This window comes from Cupressus sempervirens, chromosome 11 (assembly GCF_028749045.1).
Source record: "Cupressus sempervirens isolate cs-2001-9-10 chromosome 11, ASM2874904v1, whole genome shotgun sequence".
Taxonomy (NCBI): domain Eukaryota; kingdom Viridiplantae; phylum Streptophyta; class Pinopsida; order Cupressales; family Cupressaceae; genus Cupressus; species Cupressus sempervirens.
The window spans coordinates 704,452,883-704,478,684 of NC_143128.1; positions in this window are offsets into that span (position 1 = coordinate 704,452,883).

Sequence of the window (25,802 nt, forward strand, 5' to 3'; positions counted from 1 at the left end):
GGTAGACAATAAAAAACTTACCCAGAAACTCCTTTAGTATCTCATTCATGAGCTTCATGAAAGTGCTTGGTGCATTGGTTAGCTTGAAAGGCATGACTAACCACTTGTAAAATCTTTATTTTTTCTTGAAAGTAATCTTCCACTCATCACCTTCTCTAATATGAATCTAATGGTATCCACTCTTTAGACATATCTTTGTGCAATACTTAGCTCCACTCAAATAGTCCATAATATCATCCATCCTTGGCAATGGAAATTGATACTTTATTGTGATCTTGTTGATAGCATGTGAATCCATGCACATTCTCCATTCTCAATTCTTCTTTGGTTCTAGTATGGCTAGTATAGCTCATGGACTCAGACTCTCTTAAATTAACCCCTTCTGCAATAGCTCGGGAACTTGTCTATTCAACTCTTCATTTTCTTCTAGTGTCATTTGATGTGCTACCTTGCTTGGAAAAATAGCTCTTGGAACCAAATCCATCTAGTGACTAATCTTCCTCATTGGGGGCAATCCATCATGTATATTATCTAATAAAATATCAAAAAACTCTTCCAACATATCTACAACTTCTATAAGTACCTCCTCTACTTCTTCTTTACTATCTTTTGGAATTATAGCAAAACATTTATGCTCACACTCCATACCTTTGAGAAACTCTTTTCCACCAAGAAAACATATTCTAGTAGTACTACATACCTTTTTTCTTTTCTCCTTCAATGGCTTTAACTTATGTTTCACTCCATCCTTTGTCAGAGTATAGTTATTTTCTCGCCCATCATGTACAACATTCTTGTAAAATTGTTATGTTCTACCTAGCAACATATGACATATGTCTATAGGTATGATATCACATACTACCTCATCCTAGTATCTTCCAATCTTAAACTTCACTGAGCACTACTCATTGACCATGACCTTGTGGCCATCTTGCACCCAAGAAATATGGTATGGATGCGGGTTTTTCTATCTCTTCAGCTTCAACTTGTTGAACATCATTTTTGACACTAGATTACCAATACTTCTACCATCAATGATCACATCAAAACACTTATCTTTACATCTACACCTTGTGTGAAATAAGCTCTAGGTAAAAGCACAAACCTGTGTCACCTTTTATAAAGGAAAGCAATATCAAAATTTAAACTCTTCAACTTTAATGACATAGAAGTGGCATTTCTGTTTAGAATTTGGAGATGATGTAAACTAATGAAATGTGTAAAATTGGTTAAAATTTATGTTTGTAATTTTCTAAAAAAAAATTGATGAATTTTTTTTTTTTTTTTTGAATTTTTAAAGTCTATTTTTTAATTTTTTAAAAATGCTAAAAATATAGAGTTTTTTCCCGTCAAACAAATATATGCAAATGATCATATTTTGTTCTCATTATGGAATATGTTAGTGTTGACATGTTTACCTAGTGCACCAAAAAAGAAAATTGAAATTCGACTAATATTTTTGATGTTATAATTGGTCAAAGTCAAAGTTATCAGAAATTGATAGTTATTTTCTCCTATCAAACTTTTTCCATCAAATCTACATATTTTTTAAAACAAATTACATATTTTTGAAAAAGACTCTCTCCTCTAGTGCAGCATTATAAATAAATAAATAAAAATTGAACATGATTTACTATTTTTTTAAATTTTAGAATAGACATCTTCTTAAATTTTAAAATACCTACTTGTAATATTTTCAAATTATAACATATTATCCATAATCAAAATAATAATAAAATTATATAATCATAATCTTGACTCCAAGACCTACAGAAGTATATTTTTAGTTTTAAAAAAAAACTTCATTTTAGTAGGTCAAATTGGCCTTCAAAGTGAGATATTTATAGAAGTTCTTATTTTTTCTTGTGTGGCTACCACTTAGGATGCCACATAGACAGTTATGGCTAAAACCCTTCAAACCAAAACACTTCTGGCCGAAAGTGTTTCAGTCATAACCCTCGTCAGCCTATCAAACTACTAATGGTTAATTTGGTTGTTTCATATAAAATAAAAATATATTTTTTCCTTTTTTATTAAATATAGAAAATAGTGAAAAACAAAAGAGCATTTTTAGAAGACAACAATTTTTGAAGCTATTTTCAATAACTATTTCACGGATTTAATCACAATTGCAAAGGATCGAATATTTTTAAGGTGTTTTTTTTCCATCTACTTATTTTTATGTATTCTATATTGAAGCGTTAGCTGGTATTTAGTGAAATCTATTTATTTTTTTCTATAGATTAAAGTATTCAATGGGCAGTCCAAGGAAAAGATCAAGGAAATATGATAGAATAAGAGATGAAAAAATGAAAGATCATAAAAAAATGTAACCAAAACCAACCTAATGAAATTCTTGAAGAGGATGAGATTCATGAAGAGGATGAAAGTAATGAAGATAAAGAAATTGGCAGTTCTAATGATAGAAATAAATCAAAAGGCATAGAAAATTTGATAGATTTGGATGAGGAGCTACTTTTTAACAAAATTCCATCTAAACATATGATTAATGATAACACCATTAGAAAGAATTATCAAAACATGTGGGATGTATATTTCAAAGATAAAAGTATATTTGGACAAGCACAATTATTTGTCAAGTTATTTAGGATAAAAGATATGAGACCTATTTTGGAGTTGTTGGGTGTTGATAATAGGAAAGCCCATGTGCTTGATATTAATAAAACAATAGTTGAAAACTTACAAAATGCTTATATCAAAATTGACAACACAACTTGAGGAGGTGATTTGAGTAATGCACGTAGAGCAATAATGCCTACTCTATCTAGTAGAAAATTGACACATAGAAAATAGGTACATGCAATTTTTGATGTACTACATATATCTAGAAGAACTATTTAGAGATACATTAAGAGGAGAAATATTCTAGATGATAACATTGAGAATAACTCATTGAATATTTGTAGAGTTCCTCAAAAAAATAAAAATTTTAAAGATGTAAAAAGACAAGTTATTGAATTTTGGACCTATGCAAATTAAAGATCAAGAGATAGGGGCCAAAATTGAACATCCAAAACATTTCATAGATATAAATCAAAGTGAATTATTTCAAACATTCAAGAAAGAATTTTCAAATGTCAAAATATGTCAAAGAATATTTGAGTGTTTGTTTCCTTCCTTTGTATGCATAAATAAGATACGTGAAACTTCTTGTCAAAATCATGTTGAATTTGGTCTACACTTGCAATCATATAAATAAGTTATGGTAGTACTTGATCCTAAGTTGGCCATCCCTTATAGTATAACAAAATTTGTGAAGTCCATATCATGTGATATATTAGAAGATTCAAATGGGTTCAAAGTTCAATGCATCGAATATCAGTTTGAACATTGTGGAGATTTACGTAAATTTTCAATGCAAATTGAGAATATTAATGAATTAACACTAGTTTCATGGATGAGATACGAATATGAGACATATAAAAATAAGAGAGGGGATGAACCCAAAAAAATTGTATTGAAGGAGAGTGAATTGTATTATGATGAGTTTATGACCAAATTTTGTCCATTGATATATCCACATATCCAACATTTTCATGGTGCACAATGGCAAGATAAACAGTTTGATGATTCAAAAAATTGTTTTCCATCTAGTTGCATACTTTTAGTTTTATATTTTTTTGAGAATTATACATTTGCACCTCAAACAGAGCTTTATGGGCAATATTTTCATTCTGAACAAGTTGCAATATTTGTGCAAGTGACCTATAGACATGCACAATTTGAGGTGGATGAGATAGAAAGGTTAGATGAAAACGAATGCATCACCATCAAAGAGGTTCATTTCCATATTAATGATGTTAAAGTTCATTATAGGAGTTATGTAGCTCATTATTTTACAATGTTCTCTAGAGATCTTAGAAATCATGGAATAAATGTTTCAAAGCATTGGATTTGGTCTGATGGTTGTGCAAGTTAGTATACATGAACTTACACATTTATTAAACCTTATTTTAACATATATTTTTTTGTACATGCCTATTTTGATTTGATATATGTACACAAATAATTGTTTCTACTTATCATTTCATGTTCATAGGAGAATTCAAACATGTAAAAGCATTTAATTGGTTAGCAATGCAACATGCTAGAATCAATGTTAGGTTTTTATGGAATATTTTTGAAAGTGGACATGGAAAAGGGGAGCATGATGGAGTAGGAGCATGTATAATGTATGCACTTTGACAACATGAACTTGTACGTAAATATGCATTTAATGTGCATGTTTAATACTAGTAGCATGTGTGTGTGTGTGTGTGTGTGTGTGTGTGTGTGTGTGTGTGTGTATCTTCTCTAGACATAGACATATATAAATATGATATATATTTTAAATTATATATATGCATGTTGTATGCACATATAGGGAATAGGATAGAGAGTACAAATCAAATTGTTGAATGGTGCAAAGTTTATTTTGCTACTCGAGATACTAAATACAATAAGTGTTACTTTTGGGAAGTGAAAGGTGAACTTTATATTTATTTTTAATGTATTTTTCAAATTCAATTTTTTTATTAAATATTTATTTTGAAACATGATAATTACTTTTTGTATTTGTAAAAGATATAGATCGATCTAATCCTTACAATTGTCAAATGATTCTTGGTATTAGAAGTTTGCATCAAGTGATGACTATAGGAAACCATAAGCCTCCAGTAATTAAAGTAAGAGAGAAAACATGTTTTTGTGATGATTGCATTAAGGACAATCCAGTGTGTGTATGTGAAAATATTGTGAATGGATATGTTTCACATTGGAATTTGAAGGAGATTGTTAGAAAGCCTCCTTTTGAAGATGTTGACATTGACATTGACATTCATGATCCTATATATTCAGCTGATTATGAGTGCATTTCTGATTTAGTTATTATAGGTTTGTGTGCATATACATATATATATATTAATATACATGTATATTCATTTTAAAATTAATTTATATTTATCTATTTTTATATACATGTAGGAGATATTTTTTTAGTTCAAGCCTTAGCAGATAATGTGGAAATTTAGGACTATTATCTTTTAAGATGCACAAAAGAAAAACACAAGTTGTTAGAAGGAACTATAGATGTTGATGAACAATCATATCTAATTGGATCAGTTGTTATTGAAGGAACATATTATCAACAAATAAGGGTAACTGATAGTGGTATTGAATTTATTGAATACAAGCCTAGAGGAAAAGTTTTACATTACAATAACCATGTTATAGCATCAAAGTTACAATTGAAGCAATACAAAGAAGAGGATGTCATGGAAATCAAAAGTGGAAACTATCTATTGAAGAACATGAAAAACTTCTAGACATAATAAAAATTAGAGAGGATCCTAACAATATAATGTTTTTGGAGCTTTGGTTTACCTATGTACTTATTGTGGAGCTCTAGTTTAGCTATGTCTATATAGCTCTTATACTTTCACATTTAATGTTGACAGGATATTTGTTTTATAAATTTGTATACATTGGATCATTTATCTTGGATATTTGAAATTAGACATTTTTTTAATTTTTATTTAAATTAGACATGGATATCTCATTTAAGACAACCTCTTAAGATCTCCCCTTAGGACCACCTATTACCTAACCTCCCCTTAAGACCACCTATTACCTAGCCTCCTCTTAAGACCGCCTATTGAGACATCCCCTTAGTAACACCTTTTTGGACCTCTCCTTAAAACAATCTATTTAGTATTTGTATGTATTTATATACATTGTTTATGTTTTCTTATGATTGTTAATGCTCTTATGTATTTATATATGTAATCTTTATGTTCTTATATGTATTAAATTTTATTAATTAAATGTTGTAACATGTATTCTTTAGGTCATACTCTTTATATGTTCTTATGTACATGTATATGTTATATTCTTACATGTACATCCTGAATTATACATATATAAGACATATATGTATAATTTAGGATCTCCTCTTAAGATATGTTATTAAATATAGTTAATTATATTTAGATTAAGGCATTAAAAATAATAACATATGCATAAACATGAATATTGAAAACATACATGTCTACATTTAACGTGAACATATTTTCATACATCTATTGAATAAAATATACATTAATCTACATTCTTATGTATAATTTAGGATCTCCCCTTAAGACATGACATTAAATATAGTTAATTACACTTAGATAAAGATATTAAGATTAATAATATATACATAAAAATGTGAATATTGAAAACTTACATGTCTACTTTTAACATGAACATATATGCATACATCTATGAAATAAAAAATACCTTTTAATCTACATTCTTATGTATAATTTAGGATCTCCCTTTAAGATATGTCATTATGCCAAGAGGTGTTCTATACAATGGCAACACAAAAGTGCAGCATGAGAATATGCCAAGATTCCTTGTCAATAAAAAAGAAAAAGCAAGAGTTACAAACTTCTAAATTAAATATTAAATTAGTAAATCATAGAATAAAAAGTATTCCAAAAATAATAGCTAGCCAAAATAATAGGATGCCAAATGGAGGCCGAAGTAATAGACCTAAAAAAATAGGACCCAAAAAATATGCCCCTAAAAAATAGGGCCCAAAAAAATTGGGGCAAAACAATTTCAATATGATTTATTATTTTCTTAAATATAATATTGCATGCAAATTCATGCTTTTTTTTAATGTGGAGTGGGGGAATTTGAAATAAATTTATGGAATGTGAAGAGATATCTATTGGGAGAGATGAGGAGTCTCTTACAAGCTATAAAACAAAGGCTCTTCATTTCATTTTTATTTTATGTTTTGTTAGGAAGGAAGAGGTGGAGATTATTGGAGGATTAGATTGAAGTTTTTGAATAGGAGTAGATTGAAGTTTTGGAGTAATTCTTTTGTTCATGAGATTTCTACTTTTTATTTAGATTTAGATGTAGATGTAGCTTCAAATTTAAAATTAGTTATAATATTCTACTTTGATTTAGATTTCAATTTCAATTAGTTCCATTTAGATTTAGAATTATATTCAAAATTATTTACGCTTGCATTTAATAGTTTAGTCTTGCATGTTTGATTTAGATTTAGATTTGCATTCAAAATCTTTTGAGTTGTATATTTTATAATACTTTTTATTTGCATATTTTAAAAGTGCATTTTTCAAATTAGTTTTAGATTTTCATATTTCAAAATAGTTTTAGTTTTCATATTTTAGATTTGAATGTTTCATAATAGTTTTACATTTTCATATTTCAAACTATGATTTTATCATTTATGTGGATGACAATGTCACCATATCAATACAATTTATATTTTATTAAAGTTAATGATTTATTTAAAGTACATGAATCATATATTTAGTATATATTTTATCATTATTAGATTATAAAATATAAAAAATTCTTGAAATAATAGTTGGCCAAAATAATATGAAGCCAAATGGATGCTGAAATAATAGGGCCTAAAAATAGGGGCCAAAAAATAGGACCCAAAAAATAGGACCTAAAAAAATAGAACCCAAAAAAATATGGCTGAAATAATTTAATAAAAAATTTTAATATAAAATATTTTATTTTTGCTAAATTTATTTCTGCATGCACATTCATGCTTATTTTTTGTGGGGAGTGGGGGAATTTGAAACAAATTTGTGGAATGTCAAAAGACGTCTATTGGGGGATATGAGGAGTCTCACATAGGTTATAAAACAAATGCTCCACATTTCAATTTTGTTTTGTATTTTTATAGGGAGGAAGAGGTAAAGATTATTGGAGCAAATTAGAGTTTTTGAAGAGGAGTAGATTAAAGTTTTGGAGTAATTTTTTGCATGTGAGATTTCTACTTTTAATTTAGTTTTACATTTAGATTTAGATTTAGTTATCTATTTAGATTTAAATGTAGATTTAATTTCAAAATTAGTTATAATATTCTCATTTGATTTAGATTTCAATTTCAATAAGTTTCATATAGTTTAGCTTTGCATGGTTGATTTAGTTTTAGAATTCAAATTGAATCAAAAAAAATTTGATTTAGATATTTGATAATACATTTCATTTGCACATTTTTAATGTGCATGTTTCAACTTAGAATAATATTTGCATGTTTCATATTAATTTTAGATTTGCATATTTCAAAATGCTTTTGGTTTGTATGTTTTAGATTTGTATGTTTCATTATAGTTTTATATTTGCATGTTTCAATATATTTATATTTTTCATGTTTCATAATTAAATTTTATCATTAATGGGGATGGCAAGGTCACCTTATCAATAAAATTTGTATTTTATTAAATTTAATAATTAATTTAAAATAAAGAAATCATATACTTAGTTTATATTTTATCATTATTTGATTAGATTAATTATGTGTTTTATTTAAATATTTTTCATAGTATATATAAATTTTAATTCATATTTATGTTTGTAATGTTTGAAAAGTGGAAGACAATGCCACCATATTTCAAGCATTACAATCTAACTATTTCATTTGAAATAGTTTCGATTTTTATTTATGTTATTTTAAAAATTCTTCATTTGAAAGAATTTGTGTTAATTATGAATTCATTTTTTTTCTGATAATTTATATATGTTGATGTTTGTTTATAAGTTTGCAAGTTACTATTTGAGTTATGGATGCCTCGAACAAAGAATCAAACATTATTTGATACTAGCCTGACTACTTCAATGACCTCAAATAATTTCTTTGAGACTGAGTTTGACAAATGCCTACAAATAATTAAAGAGATGTGCACAACTATAATTAAAGCTATGGAGAATGCAATATTTCCAATTGACTATGTTGAGGAAGTGGAAGTAATGCATATGAAAGATTCATAAAAATTCATGTGTGACACATCTACAAAAGTGGATGGGTTTCCCTCAATGATGAAAGAAGTCTTTCATGATCATTGTTCAAAAAAAGGTCACAAAATAATCCTAGAGAGAGAGAGAGAGAAGGAAAGAGATAGTCATATGATGGTGTATCTAGAGAGAGAGAGAGATTAGGGGGTTTATCTAGAGAGAGAGAGAGAGAGAGAGAGAGAGAGAGAGATTAGGAGGTGTATCTAGAGAGTAGGGATAGAGAGAGAGAGAGAGGGAGAGAGAGAGGGAGAGGTGGAGAGAGAGAGAGATCAAGAGTGTATCTAGAGAGCATAGAGGGAGAGAGAGATTAGGAGGTATATCTAGAGCACAAGATGAGAGAGATAAGGGGGTATATCTAGAGATTAGAGAGAGGGATTAGGGGGCATATCTAGAGAGTAGCACTAATACATTAGGGGTCAATTTGCGATGTTAATTTGTGATGGCAAGAAAAGGTAATGTGGTTTTGGCTTTTTTTTTTCAATTTTAGCCCGATTTCATCGCAATTGCGATGGCAGGCATCGCAATTGTGAGGCCAGTGGGATATAAGAGAAAAAAAAAAAAGCCAAAAACCCTCATTTGAATGAAATTGCGCGACACAGCTGGGTTCTTCTAAAAGGAAATGTGCACGCACAGGAGAGGCGAACTCGAGGCATTCAGAGGGTTGGGCAGAGACGCGCATCGACAAGGTGTAAGACAAATAAACCCATTATTTTTCAAAGACGTGCATCGACAAAGACGTTCTCCATGTTTTTTAGTGTTTCCATGTCTTAGTCACTTAATATCATATTTCTTTTTCCTATTCTTTTGCCATTATTTTTGTGTTCAATTTTTGGCTTTCCAAAAGGTTTCAAGGCCCCTTGAAAACATATTTTACCCATAAAATCAAAAACTTTCATTTCCTCGTCCTCTTTATTATGGAAATTTCTAGCCTCAAAGAATGGAGAGGGAATCTCCTTCAATAGGAAGGCCTTTCATTCTTTAGCCTCACATTTCTATGAACCTATATTAAGAGGCTTCCACAATCATTTTAGTGTGGATCACTTGGCAAAAGGTTACCACAACTCATTCAAAGCGACCTCCTATGGTGTTCATTATTCTTGCCCACCCTGAATTACTTTTGGACACTCCATTAATATTGAGCTTGTAAAAGCCTAAGGGAGGTGGATCCTAGTTTTTATATTTGCAAAAGGACAAATAATGCTATGGGCAGTAGAAAGGGATGTCATGGTGTTGGCCCTTAGAGAAATGGGATGTAATTATTTAGAGTAATTAGTAGTTACTTTACAAATTTACAGATTCCCAACATCATTGTCTCAGTCAAAGGGAGAAAGAAAATGTCTTTTCCAAAAACTATATGTAAGAAACTTGTAGTTTGAATAAAATTGTTAATTTTTATTTTTATACTCAAAAACCAAAACGTGTCTCATAGCCTTTAAAGCAACATGGAAAATCCATAAACAAGATAACATGGCATTATTAAGATATTATTCAAACTGTACAATGTTACAAACACCTCAACCTAGCACTGACTTGAATAGACAAATTTTGTCACTATTTTTAATATTGCAAACTATTGCTCTCTTCCCTTAGTCATGAATATTGTTGATTCTAACACTTCGCACTTCAATATTTTAGTGTGTCATCACCATTCATTATTGCTTTCACGTGCTACTAATTTTAGGCTATAGAAAACTGCCATCACATCTCAATATATTGCCATGAACTTCGATGTGCAAGTTAAAAATTAGACCTGTATAGGAAGCCCTCTAATTGCCAACATTTAAGATGCAATCATACAATAATATCCACCTCACAGCTTCGCGTAAAACATAAATCTGCATGTTGGTTAAAGTATATATTCTGCAGAATTGATATCTAATGAGATATATCAGACCTACGAGATTATACCAATAACGAATTCTAAAAATAATAATTGAGAAATTTTCATTCCAAGAAGACCTACATTATGTAAAAAGTTACATGACATCAGGCATACAGTAGATTTAAACATCAAATACTTATAGAATGGCATACAGCAGATTTAAACATCAAATACTTATAGAATGGCCTCAACCAAGAGACAATCTTCCAACTCAGACCCCAAATGAAATTTTCATTTCAATGTGGAACTGTATGGACTGGGACATGGAGCTATAGCAAGATCGGGTAATCGATCAATAATTTCATTAACTGCTTCTAGGCACATGTTAAGCATTTTTTTCTCTATTCATACTAGTCGTGTTGCCACCTACCTTTTGGGGTTTGTACTTGGGTCTGCAAGCTGATGCAGTGCAAATATATTGTAAAAAATCACTTTGAAACATATGTTGGTTGAAAAAGTATAAGGATATAGTTATCCCCAACATGAAGGGAACAAATTCTTACCACTCTTTCATCTTCACTAGCAGTTGATGGATAGCCTGCAAGTCGTTCTTTGAAGTAACTAGATAACTAATCTAGAACTGCTCTTTTTGTACATGGACTCACCTGCACTCATATTCTAATTGGTTAAATTGACTTTTCATAATAAAGGCAATATATAACCAGTAAGAATAATGAAACACATAAATTACCAATACAGCGAGGTATGAACAAAGAGGTGGGTGATAACAAAGAGCTCATCAATTTTCACTGTGTTATCTTCTGGCTACAAGTCTACACCATTCTTCACTATTTTTTATTTATACCTAATACAATTTTATTTTTCAAAATGTTTATCACTGCCACAGTTTTTGACAGTTGGCTTCTTTGTATTAACGCCTATAAGGAGCCATTGGATATTGGAAGATAAAGGTTATAAATCTCAGGTAGTTTGTCTGCGAGATTTCTTTTGGATTTGGCTGTGTTACATGAAATGCTGAAGTAAGATGCACTATGCTGAAATCCTCACACATTTTCTTGGACTTACGCAGGAACTATGCTGCCCTGCAGCTCTTGTTAAATATGTGATCAACTTGACTTTTCTATTAAAGGCTCTCATGCTGAATTGAAAGCCAGGTAAAGAAAAAGATATTATACACTATTTTGTTGGTACCCTGTGCAGCACAACAAACTTGTTCTTACTATAAGAAAATTTTCTTTTCTTTTGTTTCATTGCAGATCTTCTGCTTGCATAGAGGTCTCTCCCCATCATTGGACACACTTGATAACATTCAAGCTTTGGATCGCATATAGGAAGTGCATCTATACACATAAGTATAAACTTCTTCTTTTTTCGCAACACATATAACAACAATTTTAAGTGCTTGCAAGGTATATACTTATGAATAAATATTACATCCTGATTTAAATGTATGAAAACAATTTTCATTCCTTTTAAGCTTCATTCATCTCGAGGTGCAATTCACAAACTCAAGAATAGTGGCTTTTGTTCTTCAGGATACCTTTAGGGGAAGAGTATGTGAATGCCCCCTTGTGTCTAGAGTCTAGTTTAGAGGAGATGGCTATTTACACTGCTAAGGTTTGTTGAATCTAATTCTGAATAAAATTGCTTGCTATTGTTGAATCTAATCTAATGTATATTTTAACTAGACTTGTAGCTTATATGTTTTGAAATTTTTGTTAGGCCTTGTAGTTTGTATAATTTCATTGTTGGAGAGCTTCTACAGCTAAGCAAGAAGTTCGTTGCATGAGTTATATCCGTGTGCTCGGGTATGAAAATTATTATTTTTTTATTCTAATGTATATTTTAACTAGACTTTTAGCTTATATGTTTTGAAATTGCTTTTAGTGGCTTAATGTTGTAAGCTCTCTTGAAATAAAACCTTCAAGCGGTTGGTCAAAGTTTTACAAATAATCTTAGGAATAAAGTCAAAAAAAGTATTTTTAAAATATTAAAGTATTTAGCTAGGTCTAAGAAGATTTGTGTACTTTTGATAGTTTTGATTAGTTTGTGAAAGTTGTTGACCAAAGTTTTCATAGCCCAATTTTTTCTTCCTGCAAAGAACGATCATGTCAGATAATATAAGTGAAGAATAAAATAGGGAGACAATCGCTAGATTGTGGTCTAACTTGAAAAGAAAAGGTGATGGAAAATGTTATTGTCCTTGCAATATTTGTAAGGGCTTAAATCGTAGAAGACTGCTAATCAAAATAGTTAAGAGACATTGTAGGGAGAATGGTCACATTGAAGGGGGGCATGACTATCATCCACTGGTAAGTCATTCATTATATCATTTTAACAATTTATATACATATGAAATCACTTGATGATGAGTTGATGATCATGGTTTATTTATGTTAATCAATTTTATATAGGTTGATCTTCCCAGGGAAGTACATGATATGAACCACAACAATCCGAAGAATATGGTTTTTGAAGTGGAGGAACATGGAGGTGCAAATATCCAAGGTGAAGATAATGATCCCATGGAAGATGATGATCATGCGCCAAAAAACAGAATTGAAGAGGATGGTATAAATACATTGATCCATGACACATCTAGTCCAATCGTATCTGATCATGATGATGATCATAGCCTCGATGTACCTCTACTTCAAAAGGCATACGAGCCCCTATATAAAGACTCCCAAACAACTCTTCTCTCTACTATATTTTTGTTGTTGAACTTGAAGGTTATGAATGGTTTATCCAACATAACAATGTCACGTATGTTAAGGTATGTCATATATGTCTTTATAGTTAACAAAGGGTGAATAATGTACCACTAATATTGTTTATATTAACAACTTATATTTTTTTCTATAGATTGATAGGCGAGTTTCTGTTACAATCATCAAATATTCTACCTCGCTCATATCAAGAATTAACTGTTGTTATGAAAGATATTGGAATGGAGTATGAAGCAATACATGCTTGTCCTAATGATCATATTATATATTATAAAGAACATGAATTTGCAACACAATGCCCTGTATGTCATACGAGTAGATATCAAACAGATTGACTAACAAAAAAGGTGCCTCAAAAGGTTCTTCATTACATCCCCATTATTCCACAGATGCGACAATTATTCAGGTGTAGTAGCTTGGCTCAATTTATGGATTATCATGCATGCAATAGAAGTCAAGATGACATTATTCGAATCCCTGTGGATGGTTCAGCATTTATGCACAGAGAGGAAAAGTGGCAACACTTCAAAGAAGAACCTCGTAATCTTAGGCTTTCATTGGCAGTGGACGGTGTCAATCCATTTGGAGAGATGAGATCTATTTACTCGGTGTGGCCTATTTTTGTTATCAACAATAACATTCCTCTGTGGATGTCAATAAAGAGGGAGCACATTATGTTGGCAATGATTGTTCTAGGTATCTTATCGTTTGATAGTTATTAATTTACATGTACTTACAAATCTTTCAGTAAAACAGTCACAATAATTATGTAATGTTACTGTTCATTCAAGTAGGTAAATATCAAGTAAAAGATATGAATGTATATATTGAGCCTCTTATCGACGAGTTGGTGGAGTTATAAAATGGTGTCACTATGTATGATGTGTCTAGACCAATAGGACAACGACAATTTCAATTCCATGCAATACTTGCATGGACAATACATGATGCCCCAGGGCTAACACATTTTTGTGGTATGTTATAGTGAATTCAAGTTGCGCACAATAATTCTAATTATAAAAATCAATTATATTTAATAATCCAATTACATCATTATCTTGTAGGTTTTCAAACAAAGGGAAAATTTGCATGTCCAGTTTGTGGTCCAAAGATGAAATCTCATCATTCAAAAAGTTTAGGAAAGTAGGTGTTTGATGAGTGTAGACACTTCCTCCATAGGAATCATAAGTATCAAAGTACGGAAAAACCTCTTTTCAATGGGAAAGAAGAGACTACATCAAAGCCATGAAGAATGACACTTTGCCTATGGAAGTTGGAATATAATAGAATTAATCGTCGAGGTAATGCCGTTCCACCTAATGGTTTATGTTTGTAATTTATATATTTCTATTGTGATTTTTGTTGACTAATTGTGTAATTGATGATTGTGAAGGTCATCAAGGCAATACTGACAACCTTCCAAAGGGACTAAAAAGCTATCCCAAACAATTTAGTAGGTTGCCCTACTACGAGCACTTACAAATTGTGCATTTTTTTGATACTATGCATATTGGAAAGAATATAACAGAGACATTGTGGAAAATATTGGATGGAAGGCATGACAAAGAAAAAATTGTCAAAATTTGTAATGACATACATGAATCCAATCATGCATTGAAAAATTTCATTCACTCAAATAGCAACAGAGATCAAATTAATATAAGTGCCCTTCCATGGTTATTAATGGAGCAGTAAAGTGATGCCATAAAAGAAGTAATACGAAAAATTTGATTTCCCATAGGATTTGCTGCGAACATAAACAATCTCATATCAAAAAAAAGTGAATTTGGGCCAGGGCTCAAAATGCATGATTGGCATGCTTTCATCAAGGTAACTTATGTTCTTCTGTATTTACAATATATTCATAAACTACGTGTACTATTCGTTATGTTATGTTAGAAAACAATGAAATGATTGGTTTATAATTACTACAGTACGTGCTTCCTCTATCTCTCCCAGAGCACTTCAACAATAACATCAAACAAGTGATATACGATCTTGGAAAATATATGAGGTAAGTAGTAATATCTATTCAATTTGTTGTATATATTTATTATATTCGCAATTTTTTTTTCTTGCTATGTAATCTATTGTATATTATTTTGTAAAGTCTCATATCTATATATTTTTCGTGACTTGAATCTCTTAATGTAGGTGGTTTTCATCTAAAGAATTCCATAAAGAAGATATAAACTATTGGAAGAGAAGAATTCCTCATTTACTGTGTGAAATGCAAAAGTGTCTACCTCCAACTTTTTTCAATGCATAGGAACACTACCTCATACACCTAGTTGATGAGATTGAATTGTGTGGACCTGATGGAATGTAGAAATCTCATGTCTTCAAACGTTTAATAGAATATGTATATGAATTTTTCTCACTTTCTTTTATTGCAGGTCAATTATTCAACTAATTTTTTGGGATCGACATTTGAACTTCCATTTTCAGAGGTTAGAAAGTTAGGCTTAAAAACTCAAGTTATGCTGAACCATGCCTGGACATCAATGTCTGGTTCAAATAATAGTAAATCTACACAGGAATCTCAATCTAAGAGAAGCTCTAAGGTATTCTTTTGGTCAATAAATAAGTTTTGTTCTTGAATTGTGTCTATCGTTGAGGTTGTACTGAGATTTGAAATGATCTATTGTTGAAAGCATTATCCCATTACACGGCAATGGAGCAGTTAGATGGGGGTGTGAAAAGAGATCAATGTGAATGATGCAAAGTAAAAGTGAAGGATCTAGAACAACTCAAAATTGATAAAGCACCACATGTTCTTGCAATTCATCTCAAGCGCTTCAGTGTAGTTGGATTTAGAGGAAAAATTGACAAAAAAGTAGACTTTGGTTGTACGTTGGATCTCAAACCATTTGTTAGAAGTTCACATGTAAGTAGCCCTTACAATATTATTTGCTAGTGGATCACATTTTCAGTGGAATCTAATAATATAGTTTTTGTAACATCTACTGGTTTTTTAATAAATATTGCACATTTGAATGATATTCTAGTTTCTCTTTCTATTGATCAATTATAGGAGGGAAATTTTAAGAACACTCTTTATGGTGTTCTTGTTCATGATGGCTGGAGCACACATTCTGGTCATTATTTCTGCTTTATTTTTTCATCCACAGGCATCTGGCATGCTTTAGATGATAATCGGGTATACATTTGCTACAGTTGTGAAGACATGTTTAATTTGCAAAGTGCTTGGAGCTAATTCTTTCAGACTAAGGTATTTGGATGGAACTGAAATACCTATCTTATAATGGACAAGATTTGAAGCTTTATCAGTTATGATTATTTTCCAGGTTGGGTTTTTTTGTGTCTTAGATTAGTCTTTTCCTTCTTCTTTTTTTCTCAGCTTAGTTTTTAGTCTAGTCTATTAACTACATTTAGCCAAATGATGCGATTAGGTTTGAAAATATGGCCTGATATACAACTCTGATGATTAAAATAAACCTCAATGAGTAAAGCTAAAACTATGATGGTAGGCTGGGATCAAGATATCTCCTTGAGTCTAATGCCTGTGATCAAATTCAGATTGTTAAGAAATGGCCCCTCTAATTCGAAACGGAGGTCTTCAGAAAAGGTTGATATCATACCTGCAATCAGATTTAATTTATTGGTGAAGGCCTCACTGTAATCTAAAATCAGAATTTGACAATGGTGTTAGTCTGAAGTCAAAGCCTATTTAATTTTAATTGATTTTGGATATAATCTTCTTGACAGTACCAACTTGAGGATGAATTATCATGATTGATACAGGCACCAGAATAGTCTTAATTTGTAAATGCAGGTCATAATGATGGATCAGACCTCTACTACTCTCAACAGTCTTAGTAAAATGAAACAACTTTATTCAAATCTGCCTCTGAAAGTTCAAAATTTCTGCCCTTGTCTTGCAATTGCAATCAAGAGATCTTCAAAATAGAGCCCTGTTGCCCTACCTTCATAGCAAATGTCTTGGTATATGGGGCAATTATTAGTGCAACTTAATCTTAAATGCTTGCAAATTTTCATTAAATGAAGATTGTCTCGAGTTCTGAGGGTGAGAGACATGGCATTTAATTCATTTCCCTTTGAAATCTGAAATTCAAGATTGTGCATCGGGTAGAACCTGATAAAAGATATTAAATTTAATGCCTCGATTCACAAAGGTTAAGGTAAGATAGTGATAGCAAGGGCTACCATTGACTTTTGGGCCCAGATCTGCATGTATTTAATTCAATTAATCCTCCATACCCCTACTCGATTTTAATGCCCAAGATCCAGTTGTTTGGATTGAACTAGGGCCTAAGCGACTTAAATTTAAATCCTTAAGGCTAGATGCTACATCTTTAGGGCCTAATTTAGCCAATTGATGTTACATTCTGGGCATAAGGGTTCATTTCATTGGTCTTTGAGCACAGATTTGGGCTTAATTCACCCTAAGTTAGCCATAGGGAAAACCCCATTTCAAATTACAAACACATTTTGATGCTCTCAGCCCATACATTTTATCTAGGATAGGGCTTAGTTGATTGAACTCTCTAATCTAATCATAATTTGGGCCTATATTAGGCCACACGTCTTATACATGGGTCTTAATTAAAAGCCTTACATCAACACACCTCAAATAGGGGCAAGTTTCAATTCATTTCAAGTATAACCCCACTGTCTTAGGGCTTGATCCACCTTGGAATTGGGCCCAGATCTAGCATACATTCAATTATTTTTTCTTAGATTAAGGCCTTAGATCCCCCCCCCATACTTCATATAGGGCTACACTTTGCACAAGATGCAAATTTAAAATCCACTATTATCAGATTTAGATCTAGCCTTCTACAGTAAAGGGCAGATCTGAGTTGTAATTACTTTCAAATTGCAAAGTTCAAGGCCATTTGGAGCTTATTGAACTTGAATCTTGGCTTAAGTAGGCTTTTAAGGTCACAACATTTCATTGCCAAGCCCTAATTATTAAGTTTTAGGCCTTCTCAAGCCCATTCACCAACCATAGTGCCCAATTTTAAGCCCCATTCTTATGGAATTGTGGCTTGGTGTTATTAGACCCAGCCCCTATGTTTTAGCCCCAAGGGCTGTCTATATGCATTAGATGTTGCTCACAAGCCTAAGTATTCATTCTCATTTGTAGGGCATTATTACTAATACTAAGAGTTTTGAGCCATGTGGGATTGAATTTTGGGCCCATAGGATCAATCTCGAGCCTTATCTGCTTCTCCCTTCACATCTCCATTTGCTAGGAATGAACAAGATTCTTAGCTTCATTTGCTAGGAATGAAGAAGAGTCTCAGTTCTATTCTCAAGGGATGAAGAGGAATCTCATTTGCTAGGAATGAAGACTAGTCTCATCTCCATTTGCTAGGAACGAATTAGAGTCTCATTTCCATTTGCTAGGAACAAAGAGGAGTCTCAGCTCCATTTACTACTTCAAAAAATTTTATATTTCCTTAGCTCAATTTCTATCTTTACTCCCCCTTTTAGAGTTAGCCAAATTTTCTCAATTTTCATACTCTATCCAAACATAGCCTTTTGCACCCCAGATTGCTACCAACCTACTCAACTAGCCATGCTCATTAGAAAAAGAGGAGGGGGGGTCACTATTTGCAATGGGGTGATGTTGTGAAAACTACTCAACAAGTAGTACATCTAAAACTAGACTAATACATAAACCTAACTAGGTACTTTTCTCTAAGTTTTTCTACATATAGTGATGTGCCCCCCTTATCTCAAGACATCAACCAATAAAGTGCTTCATTATCTATGCATCCAAGAGAGAAAGTACGCAATCTCCTATCTCTTTGAGGAATGTGGTGATTTATCTCAATGTGTACCTTTTGAGAATAAACATTTAGATGCTTTCTCTCCCACTGTTTGATGTCTTTTAATAGTTTTATTATTGGTATCCCTTTCTACAATCTTTTGATAACAACGCTGTATTTAGTTTTGAAAGTGTAATTTTAATCTTATAATTCATTCCAAATTCACAATATCCTTTTCACCGTATGTGATAGAAAACATGCATTCTTTCCAAACAACAGCTATCTCTTTTAGTGTTGCAGGTGTAAACAAGATATCGCAATAGGTAGAGAATTTTTCAAATGTCAATTTCAATTCAAAAAGTCTAGAAAAGAACACAAGTTCTGGCTAGTCATGCAGTAAATCTAGATCATCAACAGATCATGATGCATCATGCTTGTGGCGGGGCCGCTGTGGCGGCAACACGAGCGACCTCGTCGCAAGCATGATGCACCATGATCTACTGATGATCTAGATTTACTGCATGACTAGCCAGAACTTATGTTCTTTTCTAGACTTTCTAAAATGAAATTGACATTTGACAAATTTTCTACCTATTGGGATATCTTGTTTACACCTACAACACTAAAAGAGATTGCTATCATTTGGAAAGAATGCATGTTTTCTGTCACCTGGGGGGCATATGAATTCATATGCCCCATGATGCACCATGCTTGTTGCGGGGCCGCTATGGCGGCGACGGTAGTTGGCATCGCCGCCACAGCGGCCCTGCCATATTGCTAACTGCAGACATCGCAATTGCTATGCCCACCCATGCATTGTGACAAAATGTACATCACATGCTTAGTGACACCATTGCAATTCCTGACTATGTGTCACAATTGTGACACATTTGGAAACATTACGATGGCCAGCGGCGTCGACACTAACGCTACCACGCTGCTAGCACCATCACGTCGCCATCGCAGTTTTCCAAGACCGTAGCAAGTGTGACACCCGAGGATCAGCAAACCCATGGGCAGATGCTTATGCCACCCCATCGCAATGCATGGGAAAGCCGTCAGAATTGCGACGGGATCCGCATGCATTGTGACAAAAGCCATGCCGATTTAGAATGGTGAGATTGTGACAAATAGGCATTGCAATTGTGACGTCTAAGGATAGACATCATAATTTATGACTAATAAACAACAACATCTACTGCCATTGTAGTGGCGACACATTTCTGTCACAATGGTGACACTTGGTCGTCGCAAATTGATGCCAAATGTATTAGTGTAGAGACAAAGAGAGATTAGAGAGTGTATTTAGACAGGGGGAGATATTACTATGTGTAGTTAGAGAGTAGGGAGAGAGAGAGAGAGGGGGGGGGAGGGAGAGAGGGAGAGAGAGGGAGGGAGGGAGGGAGGGGGTGAGAGAGAGAGAGAGAGAGAGAGAGAGAGGATGGGAGAGGGAGGGATTACATTATTAAAAAGATTAAAAACTTGTATCACAATAGCACTAATCATGGGCACTATAATAGAACTAACCCACATAAAAATTTAAACTAACAATTACCCTAACACTAAGGTAAACTGTAATAATAGCACTAACATCAGCTATAATATGATTAATAACCTAGAAATAACCTTAACCATAATAATAACACAAATCCTAACTCTAACTCTAATTCTAACTCTAACTCTGACTCAGAATCTAACTCTAACCCTAACCCTAACACTAACCCTAACTCTAACTCTAACTCTAATTCTACTCCTAACCCTAACCTTAACCCTTTATAACCTTAACTCTATACCTAATTCTAACCCTAACCCTAAGCCTTACTATAACCCTGATCCTAACTATTATTCTAACTCTAACGCTAATTCTAACCCTAAACTTAACCCTAATTTTAACCGATATTCTAACTCTAACCCTAACTCTAACCCTAACTCTAACTCCAACTCTATCTCTAACCCTAACCCTACCCATAATTCTAACCCTAACATTAACTCTAACTCTAACCCTAACTATAACTATAACTCTATTTGTAACCCTAACCCTAACACTAACTCTAACCCCAACCCTAATCCTAACCCTAACCCTACCCCTCATCTTAACCCTAACACTATATATAATGCTAATTCTAATCCTAACACTATATGTAACTCTAACTCTAACCCTAACACTAATTCTAATCCTGACCCCAACCCTAATTCTAACCCTAAATCTCACCCTAACTCTAACCCTAAATCTAACCCTAACTCCAACTCTATCTAAAACTTTAATTTTAACTTTAACTTGATCCCTAACTCTAACTCTAATTCTAACCCTAATGCTAACCCTAACCCTAACCTTAGCCTCAATTTTATCCCTAATTCTAACACTAACACTAACACTAACCCTAACACTAACACTAACACTAACATTAATTATAACCCTAACCCTAATGCCAACGCTAACTCTAACTGTAACCCTTGTGCTAACCCTAACCCTGATTTTGACCCTAACTCTATCTCTAACCCTTCTTCTAACTCTAATTCTAGCTCTCACTCTAACTCTAGCTCAAACCCTAACTCTAAATCTAACCCTAACCCTAACCCTAATTCTAACCCTAACTTTATTTGTAACTTTAATTCTAGCTCTAACACTAATTCTTACCCTTACCCTAACCCTAAATCTAACTCAGTCTCTAACCCTAATTATATTTGTAACCATAATTCTTTCCCTAACCCTAATACTAACTATAGCTCTAGTTGTAGCTCTAATTCTACCCCTAACCCTAACCTATATATCCCTAACTCTAATCATAATTCTAACCCTAATCCCAATTCTATCCCTAATGCTAACCTAATTTTAACCCAAACTGTAACTCTAATCCTAACTCTAACCCTAACAATAACTCTAATTCTCACCCTAACCCTAACCCTAACCCTAACACTAATTCTAACCTGAACTCTAACTCTAACTCTAACTTTAATGCTAATTCTAATCCTAAACCTAATTCTAACCCTAAATCTATCTCTATCTCTTACCCTAACTCTAACTCTAACTCTAACTCTAACTTTATCTCTAATTCTAACCCTATCCATAATTCTAACCCTAACTATACCTCTAACGCTAACTCTAATTGCATCCCTAACCCTAACATTAACCCTAACCCTGACTCTAACTCTAAACCTACCCCTAATCCTAACCTTAACACTATATATAACTCTAGCTCTAACCCTAACCCTAATTAAATCCTAATTCCAACCCTAACTCTAACCCTAACCCTAAATCTAACTAGGTAACTCTAACCCTAACCCCAACTCTATCTCTAACTTTAACTCTAACTTGAACTCGAACTCTAACTCTAATTCTAATCCTAACCATATCCCTAATCATGTCCCCAATTCTAACTCTAACTCTAACTCTAACTCTTATACTAACACTAACACTATCACTACCTCTAATTTTAACTCTAACTTTAATTGTAACCCTAACCCTAATGCTAACCCTAACACTAACCATATCCCTAACACTAACACTAACCCTAACACTAACCCTAATTCTAACCCTAACCTTATTTCTAACCCTAAAAATAACCCTGACCCTAACTCTAACTCTAACTCTAACCCTAAGTGTTTTTCTAACCATAACCCTAACCCTAACTCTAACTCTAATCCTAACTATATTTGTAAACCTAATTATAACCCTAACCCTAATCCTAACTCTAACTCTAATTCTAAACCTAACCCGAACTCTAACCCTAACCCTAACTCTAGCCCTTACCCTAACTCTAGCTCTAATTGTAACCTTAACCCTAATAATAACCCTAAATCTAATCCTAACTCTAATTCAAACCCTATTTCTCTCCTAATTTTAATCCTAACTCTAACTCTAATCCTAACCCTAACCTTTACACTATCCCTAACCCTAATTCTAACCTTAACCCTGACCTTAACTCTAACTCTAACCCTAACCCTAACACTAACACTAACCTTAGCCATAAACATAACTTTACCCCTAACTCTAACCTTAACCCTCTCTAAAACCTTAACCCTAACCATAACTCTAACCTTAACCCTGACTCAAACCCTAACCCTAACCCTAACCCTATCCCCACTATAGCCCTAACCATAACCATAACGATAACTCTAACCCTAACCTTAACCATGAGCATTACTCTAACCCTAACATTGAGCATAAACATAACTCTACCCCTAACTCTAACCCTAATTCTAACCCTACCATAATTGGACTCTAACCCTAACCCTAACTCTAACTCTAACTATTAGCATAACTCTAACCCTAACCTTAACCATGAGCATAACTCTAACCCTAGATCTAACTCTACCATAATTGGACTCTAACCCTAACCCTAACCCTAACCTTAATTTTAATCCTAACTCAATCCTTAACCCTAACCCTAACCCTAACCCTAATCATAACCATAACCATAACTCTAACCCCAACCTTAACCATAAACATAACTCTAGTTTGAACCTTAACCATAACTCTAACAATAACCATAACATAATTCTATCCCTAACCTTAACCATAGCTCAAAACCTAACCCTAACTCCAACCCTAACCCTAATGCTAACCCTAACCCTAATTCTATCCCTAAGGTTAACATTAATTGTAATGGTAACTTTGTCCCTAATCATATATCTACATATGACTATAACATTTTACATTACAATATCCCAAAAATAAAATATATATTTTTTATCTAAATTAAACTCCTTATATTAAATTTTAAAAAATATTTGACTCAAACCCTAACCCTAACACTAACCCTATCCCCACTATAACCCTAACCATAACCATAATGATAACTCTAACCCTAACCTTAACCATGAGCATTACTCTAACCCTAACCTTAACCATAAAAATAGCTCCACCCCTAACTCTAACCCTAATTCTAACTCTACCATAATTGGACTCTAACCCTAACCCTAACTTTAACCCTAACCCTAACTATAAGCATAACTCTAACCCTAACCTTAACCATGAGCATAACTCTAACCCTAGATCTGACTCTACGAAAATTGGACTCTAACCATAACCCTAGCCTTAATTTTAATCCTAACTCAAACCCTAACCCTAACTCTATCCTTAACCTTGACTCAAACCTTAACCTTAACCCTAACCCTAGCCTTACTATAACCCTAACCCTAACCTTGATCATAACCATAACCATAACTCTAACCCTAACCTTAACCATGACCATAACTCTAACCCTAACCTTAACCTTACACATAACTCTAATCTGAACCTTAACCATAACTCTAACAATAACCATAACTATAACTCTATCCCTAACCTTAAGCATAGCTCAACCCCTAACCCTAACTCCAACCCTAACCCTAATGCTAACCGTAACCCTAATTATATCCCTAAGGTTAACATTAACTATAATGGTAACTGTGTCCCTAACCATATATCTACATATGACTATAACATTTTACATTACAATATCCCAAAAATAAAATATATTTTTTATCTAAATTAAACTCCTTATATTAAATTTTTAAAAATATTTTGAAACATAATTTTATAGTAACTTCATACAACTCTAATTAAAAAAATAATTAACAATTTTATAGTAACCTTATCAAAATATAAAATAAAAAGTAAATATTTTTCCTATTGCATCGTGATTGCCACTAGCTTATATATACTGCTATATATATTACGCCAAGAGTAATCATTCTTGAGGTGCCTATTTTTATTTAATCCCAAAGTTATTTTAATCGAAGTTTGGATTTATGAAAATAAAAATATGCACCTCAAGAATGATTACTCTCAGCGTAATATATATAGAGGTATATATTTTGATTACACTTAGATTAAGGCATTAAGATGAATAACATATACATAAACATGAATATCAGAAACATACATGAATATCAAAAACATACATGTCTACATTTAACATGAATATATATACATATATCTATGAAATAAAATATGTACATTTTAATCTACTTTATTATGTATAATTTAGGATCTCCCCTTAAGACATGTCATTAAATATAGTTAATTACACTTAGATTAAGGCATTAATATGAATAACACATACATAAACATAAAAGATTAAGACATTAAAAGATCAATAACATGTACATAAACATTAATAAAAATATGAATATTGAAAACATGCATGGACATTCAACATGAAAATATGTACATATTCACCTATGAAATAAAATTTGAGACATGTACATATATATAATGAAATATATTTGGAGAATAATGTACCCATATCAAATGTATAAAAATATCATGTATCAAATGTCTCAAAATATCATATCAAGCATGTATCCAAATAACATATATAAAACATCAAAGTCTCCATATAAACATGTATACAAATAACATATAAAACATCAAAGTGTCCATATAAATAGGTACATCCAAAATACTATATCAAATATCTCCAAAATAACATATAAAATAAAAGGCCATCTAATCTACTACATCCTCCTCCTGATCCATGTCCCCAAAAGGGTCTATTAGCTGCATCGGAACCCTGTGTCAAATGATAGCATCAAATTATGTATAGACAAATTATAACATATATATAAATCAAATATATATTTAAATTGTAACATACCTGAGACTCACGATGCATAGGATTTGTTGACGTCTATAGATTACCAAAATGTAACATA